The sequence below is a fragment of the Bos grunniens genome, chromosome 2, assembly GCF_055505025.1.
Source record: "Bos grunniens cultivar Pamir isolate PY7600 chromosome 2, Bosgru_T2T1.0, whole genome shotgun sequence".
NCBI classification, from domain to species: Eukaryota; Metazoa; Chordata; class Mammalia; order Artiodactyla; family Bovidae; genus Bos; species Bos grunniens.
Window position 1 is genome coordinate 98,516,805 of NC_141166.1, and position 12,275 is coordinate 98,529,079.

The window sequence follows — 12,275 nt, forward strand, 5'->3', positions numbered from 1 at the left end:
GTATGTAACCCACCCATTTTACTCTGCTGGTTGATTTTCCAGTCCCTTTGGACTCATGATTTTGTCTCTATTCTCAGAATAATCTATTCCTGGTCACGATCACAGAACTTACGTCTGTTTAGGATTTTCCTGGTCCTAAGGTAGGGACCTCTGAAAACCTATAATCTGGAATGGGATAAAAGACTGCCAGATATAGTCTGTATTTATGACGAGGAAAGCTCAGTTGCAAGTGCCTGGAAATTTGCAGTCTCATAACAGGAAGTTTTGTTCATTTGTTGTGAATCTTGTGTGCATCCTCAATCGAGCCATTTCTTCAATGGGGCAGCTTTACAGGTGGACTGGAAAGAATTTGCTGTCGAGAAAGGAGAGCTGTCACTTTATGTGGACTCAAGTGGAAGGAAAAGACTGGGTTAGCTTTAAAGATCTGCCTCTCAGCATCTTCCACAGACACAAAATTCACCTCATTCCCCAAAGTCCTTGGAGAGGAAGCCAGGGACATAGGCGTGGGTAGTAAAACACAGAAATACTAATGAAAGAGAGGGAGATGAGGTAAAAACAAGTTGTTGGAAAATACACAGATAAAAGTAAAGTCAAGGGAATGAGTGAAGTAATGACAAAATGGAAGTACCCTGGAAAGACAAACTTTCTACTCAGGAACCACAGGCAATCCCACAGTTACAGAGGAAGAGCAGGACCCAGCCCGGCTTCGGCTGTGGCCAATGAAACAGAGGCCAAGCAGCTGTCCATTAACACAGTTAGAGGAGAATGCAGGCCTGGCCCAGGTGTCTGTTCTTTATTTTGAATCCCGCATGTTGCTCTCTGCAACACCTCGGAAGCAACTCAGTCAAGGCAAGTAAGGAAAAGAGGAAGCCTGGCTGTCTGGCAGGCTTGCATCCACTAAGAGTTTTGCTGAGCCATTTGAGATTGGTGGGTGATCTCCGACTGGTACCTCAAGAGACAGTCCCTGGGGTGGTTTGAATATTTTGGATATATTACCTAATATTTAAAAAGGAATCTCATAACCTAAGTGCCCCATGGCTTAAGTGCATGTTTATTTTCTCAGCCTTTGTCTTTCAGAGATCAGCACTCTGTTGCGGTGCTGCTATTGTAAGGGTGGAATAAATAGAACCGTTTTAATGCGCTGTTTGCATTTCCCGACAGTTGAAAAGCAGCCCATTATTAGCTGCAACACTGTTGTGACATCAGTGGTGACTTTGCTGCTTGGGTTTCAGCTCATGAAATATTTTCCCTGATACAATTATCTTTCCTTTTTTTTTTTTCTTCTTTTTTCACCTTTCATATTTCATCCTCATGCAAATGACTGGCTAAATGGCCATCCATGTTTCTGGTCTTTTCAAGAATGGGCTACCAAGATGCTAACACATATTCTGCTTGACCCAGTTTCACAACTTTGGACCCCCAGGAGCCACTTTCTTACAGCGACCCCTGAATGGGCAAAGGAGCTGTTCTTGTTGTATTAAGGAGGTGTAGGGGCGTGGAGTGTTACATGGAGTAGGGAGAGCCTGGCACAAGAGAGGGAGCGTCTCTGAGCTTTGTGCTGGTAGGGGTTGCTGGAGCCTGGGTGAGAGGGAGAGATTGCTCTATGACAGGCAGGGAAAGGGGCACCTGAGGGGTCACTGTGAAGTGTGAGAGACTGGTGAAAGAGGAAGACATCTTCTTCGGGGAGGGAGACAGCAGAAGTGAGAGGAGGTGGGTTATATGCAAGGGATCAATTTAATAAGTATACTGAGGACAACTGAATTCAGGATTCGCATTATTAGAAAAGAGAAATAGGGGGTTCAGGATGGGGAACACGTGTACACCTGTGGCGGATTCATGTTGATGTATGGCAAAACCAATACAATATTGTAAAGTAAAAAAAAAAAAAAAAGAAAAGAGAAATAAACATATAAAAAGAGAGAAAACTAAAACTTGATATAAGAATTGAATTATAGATATTAGTATGACCTCATGGGTTTTTAAAACATGTAGATATAGAAGTATATACAAAATGTACCTACCTGTATGAGTTTGTGATACTTTGTATCTTGCAACCTTTTTCTAAGTTTGGGGTTATTTAAAAAAAAAAATGTTTATATGGGTATAATAGCACTATTTAAAGTAGAAGTATACTACCACCAATATGATGTTGTTAAATGAATTAAATAAGATAATTCATATGGAGGGTATAATATAGCCCCTGGCACACAGTGATCTTCCAGTAACTATTCTTATTATCTTCTGGGATAAAAACATACCATGAAAATTATTCTGTATCTTTTTTCTCACTAAAAATTATCTTGGAAAGCTTTTCATAACAATTCATACCTTGTTTTTTAAAATTAATAAATCTAGCTTGTATTCTTTATTATATTACTGTTATAATTAGAAAAACAAAAAAATAATTGTGGGAGGGGGGATAATCTGCCTCAGTATGTCATCTGCTGATGACTCATAATTTAATTAATTCTCGTTGCTAATGGAAACCTTTGGTTGAACAGGCATAGCTGTACTTTAATAGCAGCTCTTGAGTGGAGAGTATAAGAAAAAAATATCCAATACCACATCACTGGACACATAGATGTTCACACAAATTTTTCCTATATTTGTAAAGCTCAGAATGAAAAGCACTGGGTAATTAGAGAAGCTGTTAAAATTCATTCATTCAATCATTTCTTCAGTCCATTGACAAATCCCTATTTAAGGACTGCTGGGATCATTCACTGTTGAATGTGCTAGGAATGCAGCGCGAATTAAACAGGGTCCCTGCCCTCAAGGGGCTCTCTCCTTCTAGAGGAAGAAGAAAAACACCCAGTCAGTCTTACATGATACATTAGTTGGTGATAATTTAAACATGAGATCAATCCCTTCCCTTCATGAAGAAAGCTAATTTGGTAATTTTTTAAAGTTCATGCCTTACTAATCATCTATAATAACTCTTAGTAACCTTTTGATCCTGGGTTTCCAGATACCAAAAATGGAGATAATAATAAGGTTGCTGTAATCAAATACATTAAGTGCCCAGCATAAAGACAGCCCCTTAGCAGGTACTTGATAAACAGAAACCCTTATTTGCTTTTAGTTGTACAATTTTGGATTCTTATATTTGAGACTAAGAGAATAGGAGTGGCTTTGATTTACAGGGAAGCTGTTTCCTTCCCCAGGTTGGGTGTGTCACTGATGTGTCCCCAGAGCTCACTAACCTGCTCCATTAGGCACATTTTCTTTACTGAGCTGTCATACCTTCCACCCACAGGAAATGGGAAGTCCATTTTCTTTTACTGGGTTGCTTTCCAGAAGGAATCCCAAGAAGCACTAATCCCAGGAGCCTGTCATAGACTCTTGCCACCGACCTGGCAGCCCATACTTTGAACAGTCACTTGGCACTGCCCTGTAGTTGGGCCCCAGCTGACTTCTCAGAGGCCAAAGTTCACATTAACCTCTTGAAAGTGCATCCAAGTCCAAACATGGCCTTGCCAAATATGCTGAACCTTTGGGTCTTTATCCTGAAAACACCAAGGAAACAAAGTTTTTAAGGGAATGAGCCGGCTTCACTTATATTTTAAAAAATGTTCCCTGGGTTGCTCTATAAAGAATGGAGAGTAAAACTCAAGAGAAGCAGCAGGAGAGTGGGGTTGCTCCTCTGTGACCCAAAAGGGCACAGAAGAAAAGGAAACAGCACAAGTTTGAGATCTGGCCATTTTGGAGGCAGAACTGATAGTACTGTTGACGGATTTGTTGTAGGAGTGGGAAGGAGTAGGGAAGTTGCCAGCTTGAACATTTGGATGATTTTATATGGCTGTGCCACTTGTTAAAAATGGGAAAAACCAGGATGTCTAATAAAAACTCAACTAAGTGCTAAAGAAATCTCAAGTTGGGTGCTTGACATTGCAGGGACCAATAAGCAAACTTGGGGCTTACAACTGGCCCAGAACAAACCTCAGTGTCCCAGGTTAGCCCCTGGAGGCTTCTGCATGGCCAGAACCAGCTCAAATACACCAATAAATAGTCCAGGTCTCAGTGAAACTTAGACCCATGGCTAAGCCACAGTCCCCTTGGAGCAAAGCAGTCTCTCTCCTTTCCTATTCTGATGTATGTTCATTTCCATTTCAGGATGGGAAAAATCATCCTGTACATGGAGGATGGCCTCAGCTACACTGTCCAGCTAAAAGAATCAGCAAAAGACTTCAAAGTATATTTCACAAAATCTAGGCTCTCCAGTTTCAGACTACAGTAAATGGAGGATAGTCCAGGTTACAAACATTTTATGGCCAGAAAAAGTGCTCTGGAGCATAGTCTAGTTAAAAATGCCCATAATCCCCATTATAAAGCAGAACATTTTGCATCTTACAAACTGTGGTGTCTGTTTGCAGACGGAAACCTCACTGCCTTCTCCAAGAATAAGAGTGAGGTACTTGTTTCACATTTTTGCAATAGAAGGGGCCATTTACATAAAAAAAAAAAAAATAACAACTTTCAAAAAAATCAGTCGTTTGCATAAACAAAGCTAACAATCTCCAGTAGATGTCCTACCACATGTACTGGAGGATGGTGAGGAAGCCTTTCTATGGAACAAGCTTCTCATTCTCATTTAATATTTGCATTTGTCAAATAGTAAGGTCTTAATCGGGCTTCCCAGGGGAATTTCAAGATGGCAGAGTAGAAGGATGTGCTCTCATCTTCTCAAGCGAGAACTCCAAAATTATAACTCGCTGCTGAACAACCTTTGACAGGAGAATGTTGGATCCCACCAAGATAAGATACCCCACGTCCAAGGGCAAAGGAGAAGCCCCAGCAAGACAGTAGGAGGGGAGAAATCGTGTTTAGAATGAAACTCCATACCCGCCAGAGATGCTTGGAGGGCTCAAACGAAGCTTGTGCACACCAGGACCCAGAGACCCCACAGAGACTGAGCCAGACGGTGTTTGAGAGTCTCCTGCAGAGGTACAGGTCAGCAGTGGACTGCTGCAGGGGCAGGGGCTCTTGGTGCAATAGACCTGGGTATGGCATAAACCCTTTTGGAGGAAGTAGCCATTAACCCCACCATGGAGCTGCCAGAACTTACACAGGACTGGGGAAACAGACTCTGGGAGCACACAAACAAAACCTTGTGCACACCAGGACCCAGGAGAAAGGAGCAGTGACCCTACAAGAGACTGACCCAGACTCGCCCATGAGTGTTCAGGAGTCTCCAGCGGAGGCGTGGGTCAGTGGTGGCCTGCTGCAGGGTTGGGGGAACTGAGTGCAGCAGTGCCTGCATGGGACCTTTTGAAGGAGGTCAACATTATCTTCATTACCTCCACCATAGTTTGGCCTCAAGTCAAACAACAGGGAGTGAATGGAGCCCCACCCATCACAGAAAATTAGATTAAAGATTTACTGAGCATGGCCCCACCCATCAGAAAAAAACTCAGTTTCCCCCTCAGTCAGTCTCTGTCATCAGGAAGCTTCCAAAAGCCTCTTATGTTCTCCATCAGAGGACAGACAGAATGAAAACCACAATCACAGAAAACAACCAATCTGATCACATGGACCACAGCCTTGTCTAACTCAATGAAACTATGAGCCATACCATGTCGGGCCATCAAAGACAGACTGGTCATGGTGGAGAGTTCTGAAAAAATGGGGTCCACTGGAGAAGGGATGGCAGACTACTTCAGTATTCTTGCCTTGAGAACCCCATACACAGTATGAAAAGGCAAAATGATAGGACATTGAAAGATGAACTCCCCAGGTCAATAGGTGCCCTATATGCTACTGGAGATCAGTGGAGAAATAATTCCAGAAGACACAAAGCCAAAGCAAAAACACCACCCCGTGTGGATGTGACTGGTGACAGAAGTAAAGTCGGATGCATAAAGAGCAATATTACATAGGAACCTGGAATGTTAGGTCCATGAATCAAGGCAAATTAGAAATGGTCAAATAGGAGATGACAGGAGTGAACATAGACATTTTAGGAATCAGCAAACTGGACTGGATGAATTTAACTCAGATGATCATTACATCTATTACTGTGGGCAAGAATCCTGAGAAGAAATGGAGTAGCCCTCATGGTCAACAAAAGAGTCTTAAAGATCACTCACCTTGAGATTTGGGTGCATTCTCAAAAATGACAGAATGATTTCTGTTTGTTTCCAAGGCAAACCATTCAATATCACAGTAATCCAGTCTATGCCCCAACCAGTAAGGCTGAAGAAGCTGAACAGTTCTAAGAAGACCTACAAGACCTTCTAGAACTAACACCCCAAAAGGATGTCCTTTTCATTACAGAGGACTGGAATGCAAAAGTAGGAAGTCAAGAGATACCTGGAATAACAGGCAAATTTGGCCTTGGAGTACAAAACAAAGCAGGTCAAAGGTTAACAGATTTTTGCCAAGAAAATGCACTGGTCATAGGGAACACCCTCTTCCAACAACACAAGAGAAGACTCTACACATGGACATCACCAGATGGTCAATACCAAAATCAGATTGATTATATTCTTTGCAGCCAACAATGGAGAAGCTCTATACAGTCAGCAAAAACAAGACCAGGAGCTGACATTGGCTCAGATCATGAACTCCTTATTGCCAAATTCAGACTTAAATTGAAGAAAGTGGAAACCTCTAGACCACTCAGGTATGACCTAAATTAAATCCCTTATGATTATACAGTGGAAGTGACAAGTAGAATCAAGGGATTAGATCTGATAGACAGAGTGCCTGAAGAACTATGGATGGAGGTTCGTGACATTGTACAGGAGGCAGTGATCAAGATCATCTCCAAGAAAAAGAAATGCAAAAAGGCAAAATGGTTGTCCAAGGAGGCCTTCCAAATAGCTGAGAAAAGAAAACACGAAAGGCAAAGGAGAAAAGGAAAGATATACCCATTTGAATGCAGAGTTCCAAAGAATAGCAAGGAGGGATAAGAAAGTCTTCCTCAGTGATCAATGCAAAGAAATAGAGGAAAACAATAGAATGGCAATAACTAGGTCTCTTCAAGAAAATTAGAGACACCAAGGGAATATTTCATGCAAAGATGAGCACAACAAAGGACAGAAATGGTATGGACCTACAGAAGCAGAAGGTATTAAGTAGAGGTGGCAAGAATACAAAGAAGAACTATACAAAAAAAATCTTCATGACCCAGATAACCATGATGGTGTGATCACTCACCTAGAGCCAGAAATCCTGTAATACGAAGTCAAGTGGGCTTTAGGAAGCATCACTACCAACAAAGTTAGTGGAGGTGATGGAATTCCAGTTGAGCTATTTCAAGTCCTAAAAGATGATGCTGTGAAAGTGTTGCATTCAATATGCCAGCAAATTTGGAAAAGTCAACAGTGGCCACAGGACTGGAAAAGGTCAGTTTTCATTTCAATCCTAAAGAAAGGCAATGCCAAAGAATGTTCAAACTACCACACAATCGCACTCATCTCACATGCTAGTAAAGTAATGCTCAAAATTCTCCAAGCCAGGCTTCAGCAATGCGTGAACTGTGAACTTCCAGATGTTCAAGCTGGATTTTAAAAAGCCAGAGGAACCAGAGATCAAATTGCCAACATCTGTTGGATCATCAAAAAAGCAAAAGAGTTCCAGAAAAACATGTACTTCCGCATTATTGACTATGCCAAAGCCTTTGACTGTGTAGATCACAATAAACTGTGGAAAACTCTTCAAGAGATGGAAATACCAGACCACCTAAACTGCCTCCTGAGAAATCTGTATGCAGGTCAGGAAGCAACAATTAGAACTGGACATGGAACAACAGATTGGTTCCAAATAGGGAAAGGAGTTACGTCAAGACTGTATATTGTCATCCTGCTTATTTAACTCATATGCAGAGTACATCATAAGAAATGCTGGGCTGGGTGAGGCACAAGCTGGAATCAAGATTGCTGGGAGAAATATCAACAAACTCAGATATGCAGATGGCACCACCCTTATGGCAGAAAGTGAAGAAGAACTAAAGAGCCTCTTGATGAAAGTGAAAGAAGAGAGTGAAAAAGTTGGCTTCAAGCTCAACATTCAGAAAACTAAGATCATGGCATCTGGTCCCATCAGTTCATGGCAACTAGATGGGAAAACAGTGGAAACAATGACAGACTTCATTTTTTAGGGCTCCAAAATCACTGTAGATGGTGACTACAGCCATGAAATTAAGACACTTGCTCCTCGGAAGAAAAGTTATGACCAACCTAGATGGCATACTAAAAAGCAGAGACATTACTTTGCCAACAAAGGTCCGTCTAGTCAAAGCTATGGTTTTTCCAGTAGTCATGTATGGATGTGAGAATTGGACTATAATCAAAGCTGAGTGCCAAAGAATTGATGCTTTTGAACTGTGGTGTTGGAGAAGACTCTTGAGAGTCCCTTGGACTGCAAGGAGATCTAACCAGTCCATCCTAAAGGAAATCAGTCCTGAATATTCATTGGAAGGACTCATGCTGAAGCTGAAACTCCAATACTTTGGCCACCTGATGCGAAGAACTGACTCATTGGAAAAGACCTTGATGCTGGCACCACTGACCTGATGGATACGTTTGAATAAGCTCTGGAAGTTGGTGATGGACAGGGATGCCTGGCGTGCTGCAGTCCATGGGGTTGCAAAGAGTCGGACACGACTAAGCAACTGAATTGAACTGCACTGAACTGAGGTGGTGCTAATGGTAAAGAATCCGCCTTCAATGCAGGAGATGTTAAGAGACTCTAGTTGGATCCCTGGGTCAGGAAGATCCCCTGGAGGAAGGCATGTCAACCCACTGCAGTATTCTCATTTGGAGAATCCCTCGGACAGAGGAGCCTAGTGGGTTGCAAAGTGCTGGACACAACTGAAGCAGCTTAACACACACACACAGGGTGTTAATAAAAAATAACACTATAAAAATAACAACACATTATAATAACACATAATAAAAAATAACCAGAGACGATACTACCAATGAACAGCCTCAAAAGGTACCTTTAAGACCGGGTACTGGTAGGTAGACATTCTTAGAGGAAAGATTTAAATGTCCAAATAAGACATCAGCTCAACTCAGATATAGTACGAGGAGTCCTCACTCTTCTGGCCCCTTTTGCCCTGCTTTTGTCTCCTCCCTAACTTCGAGGTGCCCATTCATTTCTTTCTCTGAGGTTGGCACTCGGCTCAACATTGCCAGCTTCTCTGGCCTCAGCAGTCCTAAATAATATCACACATCTGTTAAACCTTTTCTGTACACTGGTAGGCAACGTGATAAGCACTTGACACACACACTCTGATCACCTTGTATCAATTCTGCGAAGCAGTGATACAGATCATTATATTCATTTATACACAGAAAACACCAACCATGATATGAAGCCCTTTGCCTGACGTGACAGAAGTCAGGTTTTTGTGACTTCAAAGCCCAAGCTCTTTCCTCTTTTCATTCAGCCCCTTCTTGTTCTTTTTCCTTGTTTCTCCTGGCAGGTGCTTCCAGTTAGCAGCCTCTCCATTCAGCTGATTTCCCCATAACAGATTGATCTTGCCCAGCTCTTCAATGTCCTGAGGGTTCCCTGGCAGCCACCAGGCCCTAAGGGTCTCAGCTAACTGTTCTTTGCAAGTGCTCTCTGCCGCCCCCGCCTGGCAAACCTTAACACAGATTAATCCCTTGGTCAACACATTTGCTAAGATTAAGTCCCAAGGACGGAGGAGCCTGGTGGGCTGCAGTCCATGGGGTCGCTAAGAGTCGAACACGAATGAGCGACTTCACTTTCTCTTTTCACTTTCATGAATTGGAGAAGGAAATGGCAACCCACTCCAGTGTTCTTGCCTGGAGAATCCCAGGGGCCGGGGAGCCTGGTGGACTGCCGTCTATGGGATCGCACAGAGTCGGACACGACTGAAGTGACTTAGAAGCAGCAGCAGCAGAACTTTTCCTTATATATCCCTTTCTGTGAATCAGACGCTCATGTATTACTGTTTAAATTAAGAAAAACAATGATAAATTGTCAAGACCAAGATCTAAGAATACATTTAAGGTCTCAAAAATTGGACTGAAGACAAAGTAAATTTAACCTGTATTGGATACATGGATCCTCAAGAAAAGTTAATGGGAAGTAAGAATATCGGCGTGCTGCAGTCCAAGGGGTCGCAGAGAGTCAGACGTGACTTAGCAACTGAACAACAACAAAAACAAAAGAATATTTCAAATTGAAAATCTTTGGAGACTTTTCCTAAAGATGAGAAATTATGATTTTATGATTTTTCCTAAAGATGAGAAACTTGGATTTTTAAAAAAAGACTTTATCTACCCCAATAAAAAACAAAGAAACAAAAGACTATATCTTTCACATGATTTCCTGCTTTTGCAGTAGTCCCCCTTATTTGCAGGGAAAGCGTTTCTCAGTGAATGCCTGGAAACGTTTATATCAATATACTATGTTTTTTTCCACATACATGCATATCTATGATAAAGTTCACTTTGTAAATTAGACACAGTGAGAGATTAACAACAACAATAATAAAATAGAACAATTATAACAAAAATACTGTAATAAAAGCTGAAATGAATAAAAACTGAATGTGGTCTCTCTCTCAAAATATCTTGTACAAACTTAATGCCTTTTCCAAATTAACTGAGCACTTACCAGGCACTGTGGTGATAAATTTTGCAGTTTGAGGTACAGAAAAACAAAACCAGCCGAAGTTTCTTTTTCCTTCTTCACAATTTCAAAGAGAGAGGATTCTGTCTTACCATAGGCCTCGGCATTGGATAGTTTCCCTTTCCTCAAGTTGAGTACTTTCACCTTTTCACTTCAAGGAAGGACTTTATAGCTTCCCTTTGGCATAACTTAATCGCCACAATCACTAGACATCCACTTTGGTGTCATTATTAAGCACAGTAAGGGTTACCTGAACCCAAGCTCTACAAACCACCACACCAACAGCTGATATGCAGGCAAAGGAAAGACTCAAGTCACGGGCAGGACATCGCGAGATTTCATCATGCTACTCAGAATGGCCTGCAACTTAGAACTTGCTAATTATTTATTTCTGGAATTTTCCTCATTATTTTCAGGCTGCAGTTGATAAGAGAGGATGATTGTACGTACATATGTCTGTTTATGAAACTTTGCCAAAGTGTTTCAGGAAAGCCAGTATTAAAGTGTAAATTTACTGTTTTGAGAAGATCATTACTTCTTCAGCTTAATAGAAATAAGCCAATGTGAGATTAGTAGTTATCTTTTGAAATGTTAAATTACTTGTTTGATTCTGTTGTGTGCCACGCATACAGTAGGTGTTCAGTCAATGTTTGATGAATTATAAATAGGACCTAAATAGCTTTTACAAATTCTGGAGAAGTGGATAGGAATGTTATTTGACTTGGGTTAACACTGGAATTTCAGCTAAACACACAGTTGTTTGAAAGTTCTACTCAATAAAATACTGTACTAGTACAATGATGTAGTGGGTATCTTCTTTCCCCAAAGTTAATGACTTTCTCAAGCATTTGGCTTTCTTACCACAGGATTAGTTCCATTATTTCTAGGCCAGTCAATAGGCACAATTCCAAGATTAAGAGCAATTTGGATCACTATTCTCCTTTCATCACATATTCATTATTCTCTGTTTGAATAAGACCTGTAATCAGTGTTATTTACCAATCTTTATGGTGAAACTTTAAACCACTGATTATTCCTGTCTTTGCAGGTATTAAACACCATTTCAAATATCCTTTCAATAAATTTGTAGTAGCTAATGAGGTCCATTTTTCCAGATTTTTCAGTCCACTGAAGGCACATTGAAACCCCGAGAGTCTTTAAAAAGTATGTGTTGTTTAATTGGTGGCAGCTGTTCCTTAGAATGTTACCTAAGTACATAAGTGTTTTTTACCCCCTGTTTAATAGCTTTTTAAAAAATCACAGTTTAAGTTATCCTTGATATATATATGGAACACATATAAAGGTCCCCTGAAGTTCTTTGATACTGAAAATTTCAAATATTATAAGTCTAATATATGCAAGAAATTATAGGACAGTACTCTTTTAAAAATGTATATTCTTTAGGTACTCAGGATAGATTTCTTCGAAAGAAGGTATTAATTTATTGTAGTTAATTCTAAAGCATATACATTCTGTATTATTTGAATGCAGCATTTTCCTGCTTTGTCCTTGAATTCTTTCCAAAAATCATTAAGTACTGGATATATACAATAATAGCAGAGATGCTTAAAAGTCACTATGAATCCAGTGTATACCCGCTAACATTTTATAGGAGAAATTTTGAAAAGAAACACACAGACATCTAATGTTCAAAATAACCAGAGCCA

At 40.8% G+C, this 12,275-nt stretch overlaps 2 long non-coding RNA genes across 2 annotated transcripts; both read right to left on the minus strand.

The window, feature by feature from the left end:
• Positions 1-2,562: 2,562 nt before the first annotated feature.
• Positions 2,563-9,716, minus strand: LOC147378391 (uncharacterized). The gene is made up of 3 exons (XR_015146349.1): positions 9,314-9,716; positions 3,204-3,506; positions 2,563-2,790 (listed from the first exon to the last, which is right to left on the minus strand). It is a non-coding gene; the product is annotated as an uncharacterized LOC147378391 (long non-coding RNA).
• A 69-nt stretch (positions 9,717-9,785) lies between these two features.
• Positions 9,786-11,400, minus strand: LOC147378392 (uncharacterized). Its single transcript, XR_015146346.1, has 3 exons — positions 10,594-11,400; positions 10,022-10,122; positions 9,786-9,922 (listed from the first exon to the last, which is right to left on the minus strand). It is a non-coding gene; the product is annotated as an uncharacterized LOC147378392 (long non-coding RNA).
• Between the last annotated feature and the right edge of the window lie 875 nt (positions 11,401-12,275).